This window comes from Aedes albopictus, chromosome 2 (assembly GCF_035046485.1).
Source record: "Aedes albopictus strain Foshan chromosome 2, AalbF5, whole genome shotgun sequence".
NCBI lineage: Eukaryota > Metazoa > Arthropoda > Insecta > Diptera > Culicidae > Aedes > Aedes albopictus.
Genome location: NC_085137.1, coordinates 102,107,502 through 102,125,847, shown reverse-complemented (window position 1 = coordinate 102,125,847; position 18,346 = coordinate 102,107,502). Strand labels below are relative to the sequence as shown.

At 38.8% G+C, this 18,346-nt stretch overlaps 1 protein-coding gene across 4 annotated transcripts in view; it reads left to right on the top strand.

Annotated features, from left to right (window-relative positions):
* Positions 1-1,973: 1,973 nt before the first annotated feature.
* LOC109419738 (trissin receptor) overlaps positions 1,974-18,346 on the top strand; it is a 326,442-nt gene continuing 310,069 nt past the window's right edge. For 3 of the 4 annotated variants that reach the window (XR_009997449.1, XM_029852724.2, XM_019694013.3), the window contains exon 1: positions 1,975-2,963. The gene's annotated coding sequence lies outside the window, so the exon portion shown is untranslated. Of the gene's footprint in view, positions 2,964-18,346 lie in introns of all 4 variants that reach the window. The other variant, XM_062850150.1, reaches the window with a different exon arrangement.

The following is an 18,346-nucleotide window of genomic DNA, read 5'->3' as shown; positions in this document are numbered from 1 at the left end:
TGAACAAATTTGAGAACGTTTAAGAATTACGTTAAGTGGAGATTCAGAAATATATGATAATCCATAAACAAAGTTCAAAGGATGTCCATTACAAAAGGTGTGACATGGGGGGGGGGGGGACATCTTTTGCGTAACCTAATTTAAGGAATTTCTATGGAATCAATTGAGCCATTTAAGCAGGTTCTCTATAGAAATTCTTTGGAAAATTTATGGAGGAACTTAAGGCATCCCAAAAAATATTTCTGTGGAAAGAGTTTTTTTTTTTTGAAGAAATCCCTGGATATATTTCTAGAAGAACTCTGAACTCTTAATTTTCTTAATACTTCTAGGAGGAATTTGAGGATTCTATAGAAGATTTTGTTGGGTATTGAGACGTTAAAGATGCGCTTCGTGGGGGGAAGGGGGGTGACTGTTTGGTTCGGAGGGTTTCATGCGCGTTGATGTGGTCTGTGAGGGTTTTAGAAGGATTTCGGAGGTATTTCAGAAAGTTTGAGAGGGTTTTTCAGCGGGTAGAAGCGTTTCTGGAGCGTTTTTGGGGGGTTTGGAAGCGTCTCAGGTTTGTTCGATGGTGTCCATGGAGATTTTAGGAGGATTTTCGGTTAAGTTTCTTTCTGGGATTTTCAAAGCAAGGATTTTCAGAGACAAAACTCCAGAAACCCCTTGAAACGTCCCTAAAACCTCAATAATGCTATTCGAATGCCCTTGAAATCCCCGTAATGTATTTGAAATGCCCCTGAAACCCTGTTGATTAAGGGATGTTCCTAAAACCCACCTGCTGCGAGTCTGACCTCGATACCTCGAAGCGCCCTTGAAATTTCCAACCGTAATCCCATTAACATGCCATTGAAATTGACTTGATCAATTTGAAATGCCCCTGAGACGCGGAACGCCCCTGAAATGCTATCAAACGCTCCTAAAACCTTTAGGAACTTCCATAAAAACGTTCCTGAAATCCCAAGAATCTCTCTGAATGCCTTTAAAAAGCCTGGAAACACCTTTGAGACCTATTGTATCGCCCATCCAAGGCTACTAAAACCCCCTGGAATGCCCTTCAAGCCCATTGAGACGTCCCTGAAACCTCCTTAATACTATTGAAACGCCCCTAAAATCCTCATAATCCCATTAAAACGCCAACGAAACCTGGTGGAACACCATTAAAATGCTCGTGAAATATTTCCCTTAAACGCCTCTGAATCCCTCTGGAACTCCCTTCTTTAGGCTCTCTGGGAACCTCCCGGAATCTCCCTTGCTCCCATCTCAAATACCCAGGAGTAAGACCTGTTTTCGCGAACTAAGTTCCTTCATTGAAGCCTTGGCTTGATTTGTGCATGAAATTCCCTCTCTTTATGCACATGGCAACCCAATAATGGCAAAACAACAGGTTCCGTTATAGACCGTATACGCGTATTAAGCACACATTAGACTGGTACCAGTTTGTAAGCTGGTCAACGTGAATGTGCTGAAAATGGAGACACATGGTTACTCGTGATTCATTGCCAATTTATCTTCTCCTAATGCTACTGTCGATAATAACCTGAAGTTGTCACACAACATTAACTTCACTGATCGATGTTCACTTGCCACCCACTCGCAACATGTTGCACCGATGTTCATGTCGCATCGTACTGCGCATGCCTCCATAACCCCCATGAATTCAAACATTTTTCGCGCGCCAGCCGCCGATGAACACCTGACTCACATGGCATGGCTCCAACTAATAAACTGTTTTCCACCGTTCGTTTAGTCTGATTCGTTCCGAATGGGTTCATTCGAATCTACGCTACGCTACGGCATCGCCGAAGACGACGACAACACTAGGCAAGGCACTGCTATCGCTTGGACGTACCAGCTGTTTACAAATCTGTGAATGGGGCCCGACGACACACGGACGACGGACGACGACGCGCCAACAACGCCAATACGCCGCGCCGTCCTTCCTTGCTCTACCGGCGTTGATGCTGAGCACTGTTAACTGAGCTGTGGGGATCCCGATGCGATCCGTCAGCCAGAGTCGGTTTTCAAGTTCAGTATCCGTTTGAACTTCGCCGCGTGCAGTCGACTTTTGGAGGCAGTCACATTCCTAAAACGGTTTATGCCCAATCTTCTCTGAAGGCCTGTGTGGTGTGGTGTTTCAAGGCTAGGTTGTGCTTTGATGTTGAACTCTGGTATTGTGCTCGCCGTTTGTTGGCGGCGTATTGACAGAACGGGCCCCCTCGAGTGGCTCTTTTCAATTTTGGTTTTGACCGAGATCAACGTCGAGATGTGTGGTGACTTTACAGCGTGAAAGGGGTTTGATGGGATATTCTTCTGCGAAGCGTGTTTCTGTGATGTGTGAATGACGGAAAATTGAGCTTTTGTGAAAAGTTGGGATGACGAGATTTCAACTCGCCGTCATCACATCGATCCGTGTTTGGAATTAGGAAACCGAGTTTTGGGATCACCGGGATGCAGGGTCGAGTTGTTTCGAAGAAAGGACTTCATACAGAGAGGCGGGTTTCCGCTTGGTCCGATCCTGCTGGTAATGAAAATTCATGTAATCGTTTGTGAAAGCTGTCGGAGAAATTGAATCAAATTGTGCGGGGAATTGTTCGAGGAAATCTTTGGTTTGGTGGCGTTCAGTGAGATTGGCCCAACTTTCAAGAGCGCCGAAGATTTGGGCACGCTTCCAACTCCTGAGTATAAGATGCGGGAAAAGTTTTACGGCATAATGCGAGTGTTCTGAAGTGGTGCAAGTGTGACAAAGGTGGCGGGAGGAAGAAAAGCTAAGGAATCCGATTGCCAACTTTCCAGTCGCACAAGGAAATTGGAAGAGTTTATCTAGCGAACGCGTGCCCTGAAAAAGTGATTAAAAACTTTTCGGGGAAAGAAGTGATTAGTGAACGATTAAGTGGATCTATTGAAGGCTACCGCTGATTTGATTTGGAAATTGGAAGCTTCCGTTCGTTACGACTAGAAGCGTGGAAGTAAGTTATGATAATGCATTATTCAGGCTGATGTAATGGAAAGGAAAAAAGTTCTTGTTTGCAATTACTCCACATTTTTTTGTTCGCATGTATCTAATATTGTACAAAATGTACAAAGCTTTTAACTTTAATGATTTGATTATTCATTACTTTTTATCTTTTTATCTTTTTTAATGCGCGAGTGTTATGGTAGACCATTCTGGGTGTCAAATTAGCAAAGAAAGCTCTTAGTAAACAGCTATGATGTTTATTTCTAGTTCATGGAGCTTGGAGTTCATGCATAAATTTAAACACGCTTTATGGGGATTCTTAGAAAACTACGGTATTGAAGAAGAAATTCGAACTTGTAAAATAAATGTTTAGTATTTTCGGTGAAGTTGCAGATTATTTCAAACAAGTCATGACAAAAACCATGGAAAAATCTCACCATCCAGGGTGTCATCTTGGTAGGAGAAAGGAGTTATATTTCATCTAAATACAAAAACGGTGGGCTTTTTGGCCGTGCGGTTAGCGGCGTCAGTCGTCTGGGCGTTTCGTAAGCCTCGGAGTGCTGGTTCGATTCCCGCTGCAGTCGGGGAAAACTTTTTGTTAAACGGAAAATTTACCATTGGGCCACTTAGTGCTATTTGTGTTTTCCGTTGTCTCGTGTTATTTAGTAATGTTCAGTCTGTGCGTGCAGCCTCCGACTGGAAACGGTGTAGTGTCTTTCTTCTTCTTCTTCAAAAAAGGACGCACTTTTTTTAACTCTTGGAAAAAAAGAAAGTGTATGCAAATCTCAGAAGGAATTATAAATTTCTCCAAAATCATGACATTACGAGAGAATCTCGCCCTGGTAAATGATTGGTAACATATTTTCAAGCAAAAGGAGAATTTTACAAAATATTATTAACAGAACTTATTGATTGAGTCATTTGTTTAAGCATTAGATGAATATCTCCCTACATTAAACTAATTAAAATATATGTTTGAGAAACCATATGTCTGCACTTATGGCCAGAAACATCAAGACTACATTTGCTGGAAGTTTTATTCTGAACATTCTAGTTTTCTGTAATAACACAAATGTGGCGTCGAGCAAAAGGATATCGTTTTTAATTTTTATGGAGCATTTCATATTTCATATGTGCATTTTGATATTTAATACTCAAGGTGCCATTATACTATTTGCCATTAAAGTCTGACATTTATCCAAGGACACTTTGATTCACGTTGTGTTGGTCATTTGTTGGGCTTGTTTGGACAAATATTTGTCATGGGACCTTTATGGTGCATTTATCCGTTTTTTAAGGGCAATTATATTTTTTTTAGCTGAGAAACGTAATATTCTCGTAGTATACTATATATTTAATCTTTTTCAAGAAGACTAAAATAAAAAAAAAAATGAAAAATTCCTTGTATATTTCATGGAGCAATTTAATTTTTCCAAGGAGCAATATACAATTTCCTTTTTATTATGGAGCATTTCAGTAATACTTTAAGAGATTTTTAGCCCTGGGCTAGTTCATCTCGGGACCCACGCTTTACTTCCCTTCCGAAGGAAGAACTCACATTTTGCAAGTTTGTCGGGGGTGGGATTCGATCCCAGGTCCTCGGTGTGATAGTCAAGTGTTCTAACCATCACATCAGGTCCGCTCCACAATATTTGAAGATGCCAAATTTCACTTTCAATCAGAATATTTTATGTTTTACCGGTATATTTTATATTAAATATGGAACGTTTTCATTTGTAATGGATAACATTGTACATTTTTATGATACATATGTTCAATCGTTTTGAAACGCATTTTTAATCTTTCTTTCTGTTATCATGCATGCTCACTCCCAACAAAAAAAAAAAAAAAATAGAACAAATAAGACATAATAGCTTTGTTTTCGATAGGATGAAAATGGAAGCACTCTGCTGAAGATGGGTTCCGTTCCCCTAGATAGATGAACTCGCTGTGTTTTTCACTCAGTACTCCAAAAACTTATATTTGAATTATTAAAAATCCTATGTTTTGTTTTGTTCTCTCAACATTTTCACACTCCTAAGAATCCAATCTGTGGTTATGCTTCAAGATTTGATATGATTTGAGCTACCAAAAAGATTCAAAATCACCCGATCTCTCAATTACAATTGATAACTGATGTCCCAAAAAAAATAAAACTAGGAAATATTGTGACATGGAAATAATCTTAAGGAAATTTGCTGAAAAACTATCAGAGTTACTCCTTTTTACGATACCAGGAATTCTACCCAAGTAACACAGAAAACATCTTCAGAAATGAAAGTCCAAAAAGATGTTATAGTATAGTATTATTAGTGAAACTGTAAACATGTTCAGTCGTAACTATGTTTTAGTGCGTTACGTACAAAAGGCTGAATTACGAAACGCTGAAATAACAAAATGCCTAAAGGCTAACCTCAACACTAACATCTCAGGCAAACAGATCATTCTAATTGGGAATAATTACATACATTCATTGATTTTACGATCTATTTAAAAATTTGCTTGTTAGTCGATTACCCAGCCGTGGCACTCGCATAGGTTTTGCTTGAGCTTGACGATTAATCGCCCTACCAGCGGTGTCATAATGTAACACACTAAAAATAATTTACACAAATGCAAATTACGCGGAAGAAATACAAGGTAATGAATATTATTGTACGCCATTGGACACACAAAACTCAATGGTTTTCTTTGGTACTTTCAGGTCTTCAAGTTAGTCTATGGTCCTACCGTCCCTAGTTCATGGTTGGCCAAACTAAGCCATTTTAGGGGAACATACTTCAGTTAGTATGTTCTGAATCGGAAAGTTTTACGACTGGCCATAATGCTATGGATTATTGAACGCATATATTACTAAGGCAGTATTTTTCAGAAGAATAGTATACATTTCAAAGAAGGGAAAATCTCTGATGATATCGTTTAAGCAGCCGTAATGATAACAATTATTCAAAATAACATGACTCCAAAGAAAAGCTCATGTTTAAAGAAGGATAAATTAACGATATGGATATTATCAGATCCTTTTTGCGTTCGTTGGTATGCACCATTATTTTTTTCACTATAAGTCCAGTTTCGAAACTAGAGCCGATGCTGAGGGTTATGCGTACGATTCGCAGTTCGGACCAAGAACTTTTCATGAAAATTTTATGAAAATTTTCTTGATTCCCTTTGGCATTGAGTATCTTCGTGCCGATATGCCAAAGCTGAGAAGCAAGCTCTATCACAGTTCGGGCGTTACTCCAAGAAAAAGAAGAAGTGCTCTTACTTAACTATGCATTTTCGTATTTTCAGCCTTTTCAATTTTCATCCTTTTGTAATTTCAGCCTTATGTCACACTTTCTTGATTTCAGCCCTCCGTATTCAGTCTTTTGAAATTCTGTCTTACGTTACAATCCCGTTTTAGTAATGTATGGTAATACACTAGACCCTCTTTTTATGCACATGGCTGGGACTGCATAAATTAAAAATGTGCATAAAATAAAAAAAGGCATAAAAAGAGGGAATTTTATGCATAAATTAAGTTTGGATTCTAGTTCGCGAGAACAGGTCTTGCTCCTGGGCAGTTGAGGTATGGCTAAGGGGGTTTCCAGAGAGTTCCCAGAGAACCCAAAAAGGGGGTTTCAAGGGGCTTCAGGGGCGTTTTAAGGGGTTGTTTCGGGGGATTGGAGGAGCCTTTTAAGGGTGTTCTGTCAAGATGTTTTGGTGTTTTCATGTGATTACGGGGAATTCTGGGGTATTTCAATAGTGTTAAGTGGGTTTCAGGGGCGTTCCAAGGGGATTTAGGGGCAATTCAAGGGATCTCAGGAGACTTTAAAGGGCGTTGCAAAAGGTTTGAGGGGCGATTTAGGGTATTTCAGAGTCTGTTTTGAAATTTCCTGAAATGCCTCAAAAATCCCCCTTAAACCCCCCGGGGACCTCATGTAACGCACCTGAGAGGCTTCTAAACCCCTGAGAACTCCTGCGTAACGCATCCGTAACGCCTCTAAACCCCCCGAAAATGCTCTGAAACGTCTTGAATTGCCTTCGAAATCCCCATTAAACACCCTCGGACCCCATGTAACGCACCTGAGAGGCTCCGAACACCTCGAAAACTTCTCCGTAATGCTTCCGCAATGCCTCTGAATCACGCCGAAAATGGTCTGAAACATCTTGAAATGTCTTACAAAAGTCCTCCTAAACCAAAACCCCTAAAAACGCCTCAGCAACGCCTCTGAAACCAGCCTAAAATGCTCTAAGACTTCCTGAAATGACTCCGAATCCCCCTTAAGACCCACTCGGACCCCATGTAACGCACATGAGGCTATCGGAAATACCCAAAAACGAAGCTGTAACCTTCCTTTGCTTTCTTCTTCTTCTTCTTTATGGCTCGACATCCCCAATGGGACTTGCCCTGCCTCACTTCAACTTAGTGTTCTTTGAGCACTTCCACAGTTATTAATTGAAGGGCTTTCTTTGCTTGCCATTGCATGAATTTGTATATTGTGAGGCAAGTACAATGATACACTATGCCCAGGGAGTCGAGAAAATTTTCCCGACCGGAACGGGAATCGAACACGCCGTCTCCGGATTGGCGATCCATAGCCTTAACCACTAGGCTAACTGGAGACCTTCCTTTGCTCTCCTCTGTAAACACCCCCCAGCCGCCGTTGCAATAGTTCCCGTCATTAATAAATATTATTATGCACATTTTTTTTTTATCTGTATTAACGAGATTTTTAGCCCTAGGCTAGTTCATCTCGGGACCCACGCTTTACTTCCCTTCCGAAGGAAGAACTCACATTTTGTGAGTTTGTCGGGAGTGGGATTCGATCCCAGGTCCTCGGCGTGATAGTCAAGTGTTCTAACCATCACATCAGGTCCGCTCCCTATTATGCACATTATTGGTTCTGAGTAGCTTTCCCTCTTTTTATGCAGGGCATAAAAAAAGGTGCATAAATTAAAAGTGCATAAAAATAACATGCATAAAAAGAGGTTTTAGTGTAACAAACTACTAAAAAACTGAGCAGTAATATCGCTAGTTTTTATTATGTTTTATTGACGTTCACAAAGCAAGTTATTTACATCATCAACTTCCTTCTAATACAGATGTTATGCAATGTTGTGTTTAAAATATGTTGGTTCTCATATTAGAAAATATTTGAATTGTGGAGCGGATCTGGTGTGATGGTTAGAACACTTAACTATCACGCCGAGGACCTGCGATCGAATCCCACACTCGCAAAATGTGAGTTCTTCTTTCGGAAGGGAAGTAAAGCGTGGGTCCCGAGATGAACTAGCCTATGTATGTATGTATGTATGTACAATCCATCGCCCACTGACCGGCAGTGAAAAATGGAAGAAAAATGTCTGCGTCTATTTTCTGACAAAAACTTTTAGTCATAGGCGCAAACAGTTTTAATCCTGGAGATGAAAGGTGATAGCTCTACTGCACATCCAACGACCCATTTCGAAGATGCCTGGACTTCCACGTGCATCCTGAGGTCGTCTTCTGAAACAGTAAACCCCGCATTGATGCATCCGGATATCAATTGGATATCTGAAATGCATTAACACTTCCTGAACCAAAAATTTGCATTTTTGGTTCTGGCACGTATTTAGTATTGTAATTACCCCATGTATAACATTTACCCCCCGTCATTTTGTTTTAATAAGAAAGATCTCACCCAAATTTCTCATGTCTCCACGTGGACGACGCGAAGTGATCAACCTAGCAAGCAGTTACTGGCTTTACATCGAAATGCGCGATTGACACTTTGCTGCACTATGCACTTATTGACCAATCCAAATTCCTGTGTGGTAGTGGTTTGTGTTCAGATTTCGCGTGTTAATCTATCTGTAAGAACTTTGTAAATATCTTTTGTTCTCACGTATATGGATAGGCTTGCATTAGGTGTCGTGAGACCTTTTTTGGACAACTCAATACTTTCACACGCGGAAAACCGACCGGGTGGCGTAATACCAGCGAAATTATCGAATTAAATTTGTTTTGGGAAAAACTGACAATTTGTTATACATTCGCGGCCAAGAAAATTCGCATCAATTTAATCACAATATTCTTTAGTCATATTTATTACTTTTTTATGTTTGTCACTTCTCGGATAGTATAGTGCTATCATCAAATGTCCAATTCTGAATGCGGATGAAATGGAATTGAAAAGATGCCGCACGATTGATTTGTGAATCACTCGCAAACCAAAGACTGCTCAGTGGAAAGTTTGTCGCACTGGCTGCACACTGAAACGTAGCGTAAAACTCCCGGAGTATCCTTTCCACACCAATTCCGCAATCCGGGTGGCGTAGCACAAGCCGAATCACTTTTGAATCCAAGGAAACGAAGGACACGAAAATAAACGCAACTAGCAAAAACAAACACGTCCGTCCGCGGCGATGCCTACTTCGATCCTCAGGTCCCGAGATGAACTAGCCTAGGGCTAAAAATCTCGTTAATAAGAAAAAACAATATTTGAATTTTAACGAATCAAATTGGTTTAATTTTCGCTTTCAAGCTTTTTTTCTACGCCATTCGTTTTTTTTAATAATATTTTTAATAATATTTTTTGATTTTGAAGAAGATACCCGTTTTTTTAACGGCACTGCATTAGGCAGCTACCATGATGGTTTTAAGAAAACTTGATGGGAAACTTCAGGAAACATCAAAAAACGATTCAACTCTCATTCTTATTTCCATTCGGAGAAGAAGCGCATGAATTTATGTACCGTGAGGTCGCCATTCACCGCTCATTTAACGGCATTTTCGTAAAGTATATGACATTAAAAATCGACGTTTGCGAATATTGCACTTTAATTTACGTTAACAACTCAACAATTATGTTGTTATTATAGAAAAAATATAAAACGATTGTAAAATATGCTTACAACCGAAAAAATAAAAATTCAAATGTGTTATCTCTTGGCTCCTATTACCGCTCATGCATCCATTCACCGCTCATAATGGATCCATTCACCGCTCACTGGATTATTTTTCCATGAAATCACAGAAACTATTCATTTATAAAAACCAAATAACTTTTATTTACCAAAGTATTGATGATTCATGACGTTCAGTTCAACCTGTTTTGTCAAAATGGAATCTTTAACGGGTTTTACCTGTTGGATGTTTTTTCCGCTGTTTGCCCTGAACAGTTCCCATGTTGTCCTGCAGCGCAGTGTGAGAAATATTTTTTGAGAACGTGATTTCAGGTATACCCATATAAAAACTTGGTGAAATGAAAGTTTTTTAATGTGGCAGCATGTTACATTCACTTTTGTTATGATACTTTACTAACATTTGATCATTTTTGTATGATTGACCCAAAATGAGCGGTAAATGGGGCATGAGCGGTGAATGGCGACCTCACGGTAGACTAATTGTACTCATTTCACTATAAATTTAGAACGGCACATGAATTTCAGCCATACTACAATATATCAACTAACATGGAAATATTTGACTACCTATATTATGCAAATTAAATCCTTGAAAATAATTTTTAGTCGTCACATGGATGTAAAAACAGTTTCAATTTTGCGAAGGATTTATACTAGCTTGACTAGAACGGGTTAGTATTTGGAATGTTAGAGAAAACATCTTGAACACATCAACGTATGTTCTACTATTGTATTGGAAAACATCTTTTATAACATTAATGATGTTTTATAAGACGCCATTTTTGCGCTTTTTCAGTGATAGAAGTGTATACATTTAAGTTATGCGCATATGCAATATAACAAAAGCGTTTGTATGAAACATTTATTTTGTACACTAATGTAACAAAGAATTTGAAAAAAAATGAAGTTAAAGAAAATCTATTTTCTTTTATTTAAAGGGGCGTTTTGGTTTATCATCTTCAGTTTTTTGTCCATTCGACAATTTGTATCTAAAGCATTTCAGTGCTGTCCTTTATGTTATCACTGCTCCATCTTTAATCAAGAATAAATTAAAGAATTAAAATTAAAAAAAAAAATAATGACAGCTCTGAAATCAGATGACTCAGTTATGACAGCTCAGACCAATCTTCAGCATAAATGAACAGCTTTAGTCCAAGAACCTAACTTTCGTAGAGGGATTTCTATCTAGGTGTCTTAGCTTTAATCAACACCTATGCGGTTTCGCTTTATGCGTTATACCCGATGTTTGCTACTTTCAGTAAAACGAAATGGCAATCTCGCGTGTTATGCCACGAGCGGCGATTAACTTCCTCTGATGATGATTTCCTGGAATGCTTATTCGATACACACTTCCCCGGATGTGTGGATAAATATTACATCTTCGGATGAACCTGATAGATATCGATTGAATGTGCACTAAATCGCTATGCTCCTTTTAAATTACCAACATTTGAATACCTTGAACATGTTTTGATAAAACTGCTTGTTTGCAGCCTTCTTCTTCTTCTTCTTCTTTATGGCTCGACGTCCCCACTGGGACTCGGCCTGCCTCTCTTCAACTTAGTGTTCTTTAAGCACTTCCACAGTCATTAATTGAGGGGCTTTCTTTGCCTGCATGAATTTGTATATTATGAGAGGCAAGTACAATGATACACTATGCCCAGGGAGTCGAGAAAATTTTCCCGACCGGAACGTGAATCGAACCCGCCGTCTCCGAATTGGCGATCCATATCATTAACCACTAGGCTAACTGGAACTATTTGTAGCCTTGCTATTCCCAAAATTTGGCTGGATTATACTGTCAAGTTGGTGGATAATGCATCGTATGAAGATCAGACCTTTCAGTTTGACCTCTTTCTTCTGAAATGATTAGAACGCTTTGTCGAGCAGCACATCCGCGTTGTTTGTCTAGCAACATGCCTCTCCATGGGAACCAACATGCTTACACAATATTGTTTACGATATCGAAAAAGCATTCACTCAAAAGCAATTTTGTTTGGTGTTATCTTGAATTTCCAGGATACATATTTACTCTTGAACACGTACTCGGTAAACACATGATCAAATTAAACTGACCTAAGAAGCCTGAATTTTCAGGATGTTATGTTGTTCAGAACCCGGTCTGATAAGTAGCTATAAGCTTTACTTTACGCTTTATGCGTTTTTACTGTGCCCTTTTCAGGGCGCTGTTTGAACCCGTTGTGGGAATAGTTCTTGTTCCTGGGCGTTTGAGATGGAACCAGGAGGGTTTTCCGGAAGATCCAAGAGGGGGCGATTCAATACATTGTGTTGAGGAATTTGGGAACGTTTCAAGGGAATAAGGGGTTATCAGGAGCCTTAAAAAAGTGTAACAATGGATTTCGGGGACATTTTAGAGGCATTTCAAAGAGTTTTGGGGAGGGAAGAGTTGGTGTTTAGTAAGATTTTTGGAGCTTTTATAAACGTTTCGAGGAGTTTCAGGGGCATTTAAATGGGATTATGGATATGCCAGAGGCGTTTCAAGGCACTTCATGGGCTTTTCACAAGGTTTCAAGAGTTTTAGTGAATGTGTCTCTAAAAATCCTCTGAAACATTCTGAAATGCTTCCAAAATCACCCTAAAACCCTCTCGAGCAACATGTAATGGACCTGAGACTCTCAGAATTCACCTAAAACGCCTCTGTAACGCCTCCAAAACCCGTTAAAAATCGTCTGAAACTTTGCAATGCCTTAGAAATTCTCCTTAGACCACCGAAAACGTCTGTGTTCCGAAAATCAATATCCTCACAATCTCTCGCAATATCCACCCCTGAGATTCTTTGAATTTCCACTCAGACTTCCTAGAGTCCCCTGAAGTCCTTTGATAGGACCCTTTAAACCCCCTTAAAATGCTTCTGAGATCTACTTGTACCCCAGTGAAACCCCTTGGGACCTCTGAAACGCCCCTAAAATCTCCTCTTGCTTTCCCCTATAAATGTGCACTGGCCGTCGTTGCCACAGTGACCGTCAGTATTATATTTTCTTTTGCAAAATATTGGTGCTGAGTAGCTCATTCTCTTTTTATACAGGGTTTAGGTGCATAAATCAAAAATGCATAAGAATAACCTGCAAAAAAAAAGAGGTTTAAGTGTAATAAAAATCAGTCAGCTGATTTAAAAGGTATAGAATTTCGAGAATTATGTAATGTAACACAACAAGTAACAAGATATTTCGGGATTCACAATCAACTATATGGTCACGATTGCAATTTTGTTCATGTGCTGGATTTTGTGGAACATTTATTTTGGAATCAACACATGACCATTTTTCCTCACCTTACTTTTAAAAAGTTTAGAAGACCGTTGATTTTTTCATCAAAAAACATATCTCGAAAATGGTTTGTTGGATTGTAATGATGTTTTCCAAGATGTTTCAGGATATTTAAAGGATGTTTAGAAAAAAATGCCTACCCAGAAACCCTAACTTTATCATTGCTCTGTAGATCCAGCCTCAACATTTGCCAAGTAGCCCAGGATGGTAAAAAACTTCCTAATATGTTCTGTCAAATTTGAGTTTTTTTTTTAAATAAAAAGGGTCTACGTACATGATTTCCCAAATACAAATATTGCAGCAAATACATAAACTAAACAATAGGAAAAATTGTATCTGAACTTGAAAAACTAGTTTTCAAAATCTTCTTTTACTCTTTTCAGTTTTTATCAAAAAAGTATCAATTATTTCTTATATATGTGAATTTTCAGACCGTCTCAAATAACATTAAACGAGGTCTGTTTTTTCGGCCTCATTGAAGCACAGTGCAGGGCATTTTCGTGCCGAGTATTGCACAACGGTGTATTATCCGATCACATCCGGGTCATTGCTGGAGTGAGACAAGGATGTATACTATCATCGCTGAGATCTACAATTTCATGTGCATTCATTTGGCATGCAACACCACTTAAATAATAAATTTAAAAAAAATTAAAAGCCTATAATTTCCGACCTGAAGATTACTCAACGGATACATACCAATCATCAACTGTTGTATGGCGTGAATTTACGCAAATATAAATCATTTGTACGATGGTTAAAACCACCGTTTACCAGTGCTGGGTGACAAAATTGGGCACTTAAAATTAATACAGTTCCGGAGAAAACTCTACAGCTTCGTAATGTACCTTAACCCTGTAAGGGATACCTTCATGGCCTCAGTTTCGTCACCTCGCTGAGTGTGTTCCATCAAAGACGAGCTCTGAAAGGCGCCTGGGGTCCAATGGACCCCAGGTATCCCTTTTAGGGTTAATCATGCTGACACGCTGGTAAATGGAGCTACCTACAACCCTTGAACGTTCGGGAGAATTATAGCCTCGCTTAGGGCTGAAATAATTGGAGCTCCAAGATTTTGCTGGCATGGTCGTACAGCTTCGCTACTGCGAGGATCTAGGTAGGAAGCTGAAATGATTACGCTCAGTGAAACTTTTCTAACGATCTGATATTGACCCTAGGAAAACATTTTCTTCTGAAAGCACTAAATTTTTATTTTGAACGTTACTGTATGGATTTTTTTCCGAATGATTTCATGTTTACAAATTGAAACTAATATACAGAGGATAGACAAAATGATCGGCACATGCAACATTTTCATTTTTCAATAAATAATCAACTAACTTTAACTTTTCGAAAAAAAAAATCTGTTTGTTGGTCAACTAGTTGTCTATCAATGGTCCAAATTTGGGAAAGATCGGGCTATTCTGCATGAAATTATAAATATTCTAGTTAAAAGCATACTTTAGACTGTTATTTCTCCGGATTCAATGAACAGAATGCAATGAAATTTTGAGCGATTATGACCTATATAATGAATCATTTGACTTAGTATAAAATTGCTGAGATGTAAAAAATAAAGCGATTTAAATATTAAAACACCAAATTAGCCAAAACTTCCACATCATGTTCCACATTGTATTAAAATTCTGGAAGGTAATTATAGTTCAATTAAATTCCCTCAAGGTGACTTCAATATAAATAAGTTTTGAATGGAAGTAACAAGATGTCCGGTATTAAATAATAAAAGAGTTCTGTTAAAAATAGAAAAAAATACCTAAACATCATACAGTTAGGTTTTTTTACGTGGGGGATACGTAACGCGTAAAAAAACTCAGTTCAAAATTCAAAAAACCGCATGTAAAACCATTTCTTGACGAATCATGCAAAAATAAGACGATGATTTTTTTTGTATGTCGTTTTCATTTATGCGGCTTTTTTTTTAATTTCTTTGTATTTGTGAATTTTAACTTATTGCTAATTCATGCTAATTAAAACACCTGACTGTATAACAAATCGAATCGCTACAACTTTTTTTTTCTTATGAACAATTTAAAGTAATATCAATCGTTTTTCAAAGCTCATTGTATAAGTTATGAATGCTCAGATTTTCACTGCATTCGGTACATTTTTTTAAATATATTAAATTTCATGTTAAATAGCCTGATAGACTACTAGTTAAGCAACTTACAGAAAAAAATAGAATTTTTGATGCACTTTTAAAAAAGTTACAGCTTTGGTTCGATGGAAAAAGTGAAAAATGATGCGTGTTTGGGGCAGTTGCGATGGGGATCTCGATCGGGTTGCATTGTCTGGCGGAAAACACGAAATGTGACGCGTGTTTGTGGCAGTTGCGATGAAAATCGCGGTCGCGTTGCATTGACATTTCATGCGATGACATGGAACTGGGTGATATTATTCCGAGTTTTTTTTTCTTTACATATTAGAAGAAGTTGGGGTAATTTCGCCAATGCGTTTTCATAAGGACTCCTGGAGTCTGTAATATCTGCAAATTAATCTTGTTGTTCTGGTGCAAGCCTAATATTGAAGCGACAAAAATGTTCGAAGAAAGTGATTGGAGTTCACAACAATCATTGAACAAATTTAAAATAATAGGTTTAATTACCTCAACGACTGTCGATCACAGGTAACACATGGGACTACTCTTAGTAAAATACATAATTCGAAAATAGCTATCTATGCTTGAAAGTTTATTCTTCGTATACTCTAAGTTCAATACTGTAAGAAACGCGCGACTATTTCCGTGTGTCGGTCAGTTTCTCGGTAAGGGAGATGAGGACGCGAATATTGAATGCGAAATTAAAGCGTACGATAACTTTCGTGGGAAAGTCGGTTTTCACGGTTGTGTAAACGATCAATGCGGTGACGCGTTTAATATAGAACGATCGTTGACGTATGTGCATTACTCTTACTATCGCGACAAAATAAATCATAATCGGGATGAAGACAGTGTCGTGTATTTCCATATAACTAGTGGATCATATCACCTACCAAAGGTAGCTCCAAGATCCACACCTTACCCTACCCTACTAACAAATACCTCCTTCCCAAGACAATCGTGGGGATCCTGTGGATTCCACGGTTTCTAGTAACAACGGTTGTCGAACTAACATTCCTTCCCTTTCCCGATGACCGTAAGGACGTGGCCGACGCCGTTATTGACTTTAAAATATTGAAATCTCGAATTGTGCACATTGAGAGTTTGTAGCTAGTCCCAAGCACCATTCATTGGATCTCTGTGCAACTTCGATTGTTCTGGTCAATCACAGAATAGCAACTACGATGTATGCGGTTATCTTTGCTTTGCTTTGCTACTTTTCGAAAAGTTACAGTTTTTTACCATTTTTTGAAAAGTGAAAATGTTTCCTGTCTCTATCATTTTGTCGATCCTTTGCATAATCTCGAATTGTTGATTACATTACAGTACAAAGGCAACAAAAGTTGAATTATATTGTTAGTCCAGCATTCTGGCTGGTGGCGCTACGGCAAAGCAGACACCAGTGAAAAGTGATAGTTCGGTCGGAAATAATCCTGGGCGCTGAAATGTGTGGGTTTTGGGTTCGCTTATGACCGTGTACGATTAGGAGCACATCATCACTGGAGCCAACGAGGGAATTTTATTGGTGAGTTCGTTCCATATAAAAACAACTGTTTGATAATTTTTAAAACCTAACCATTTGAGTATTTACCCAACAAGTTTTGAAGGGTCCGTCACGTCAAGTGTCGGCACAAGTTTCCGGGTCGCCTTCTGTTATTTAGTATTTTTCTTTCATCTATGCATTGACAAAATAATTTGAATGGTTCGTCATCTTCGGTGTCGGCATCTGTAATGTTTTAGTCATAGCGAATACGAGTTTTTTTTATTTAATTAAAGGTTGCATGAATTACATTACTTACCAAAGTGAATCCAGACACTGTAACTTTTCACCCTCCCCACTAGCAAAAACTCCTTCCCGTGACAGTCGTGAAGAAGATGAGGTGATCTCGGTCTCTAGTAGCAACGCACGTCATACCAACATTCCTTCCCATCCTCGATGACTGTAAGGACGTAGCCGGCGCCGTTGTTGACTTAATAGAGTTTGGAATTCTCGAAAATGCACAATGAGAGCAGTAGCTACTCCCAAGCTCCATTTGTTGGTTCCTTGTGCAATTTCGATTGCACTAATCGATCACGGAGTAGCAACTGCGAATTGTACTGTCATCTATGCGCATTAGACCTGTTCACTTTTTTTGACCTACCCGTGTCACATCAAATTATCAATCCACATGCAAAAACAAGGCTTCAGTCCAAAATTGAGCCAAATTGATAAAGGTTTAGAGGTGTATCAAATCGATTTTGTGTTTTTTCGAGCATTTTCACGAAAATGTACTTCAATATCCAGAAAATTGCATTAAAAAGGTACCGAAAATACCGTTAAAATATAGTTAGAACAATACTGTCTTTAACTGTCTTTATTTTCTTTATGTACCAACAGAATAATACATGGATTCCCAATGATACAATTGTTGCTTAAATCTAACATTACAAAAAGCTTATAATTACTTAAACTATCCTAACTAATGAAACTAGAGGCTGATTTTAAGGCGAAGGAGAGGCAAGTACCTGGTAGTATTTTTTTCGGAGAGTACCCCGAGAGAGATGAAAATCGAACTCGGAAAAGCAGCGATTAAAGGTGCGACACATTGCCAGGAACGGTTCGTTATGCCCATAATTTGTACGAGCACCTCGAAGAAAAAGAAAAGAATTATTCCGAAGTCGACGGTATGGAATACTCAAAGGCAACTGCGAAAGCAACGGAGGGCAATCAATTCTTGATTGTAGAAGATCCGAAACAAACAGTGATTTTGAAACTTCACGCCGTACATGGAGGAGCTCTAACCCAATAAGTCTACAACGATCTTCGTAGTTTGGTAAGTTCTGAGAGTCCCTCCACGGGAGATGACGTAAGGCGAAGCGCACAAATTTACGTTGAATCGCCTCGAGACGACAGATACTATTTTGGTAGTACGGTGCCCAAACAACAGCAGAATATTCTATAACTGACCTAACTAGTGAGCAATAGAAAGATTTTAGACACTGTACATTTTTAAAACTTTTAGCTACGCGGAAGATGAAGCCTAACATCTTGGAAGCTTTAGAGGTAACGTATGCGACCTGATCCTTAAAAGTGAACGCTACAACTTTGCCGAAGACACTACGGTG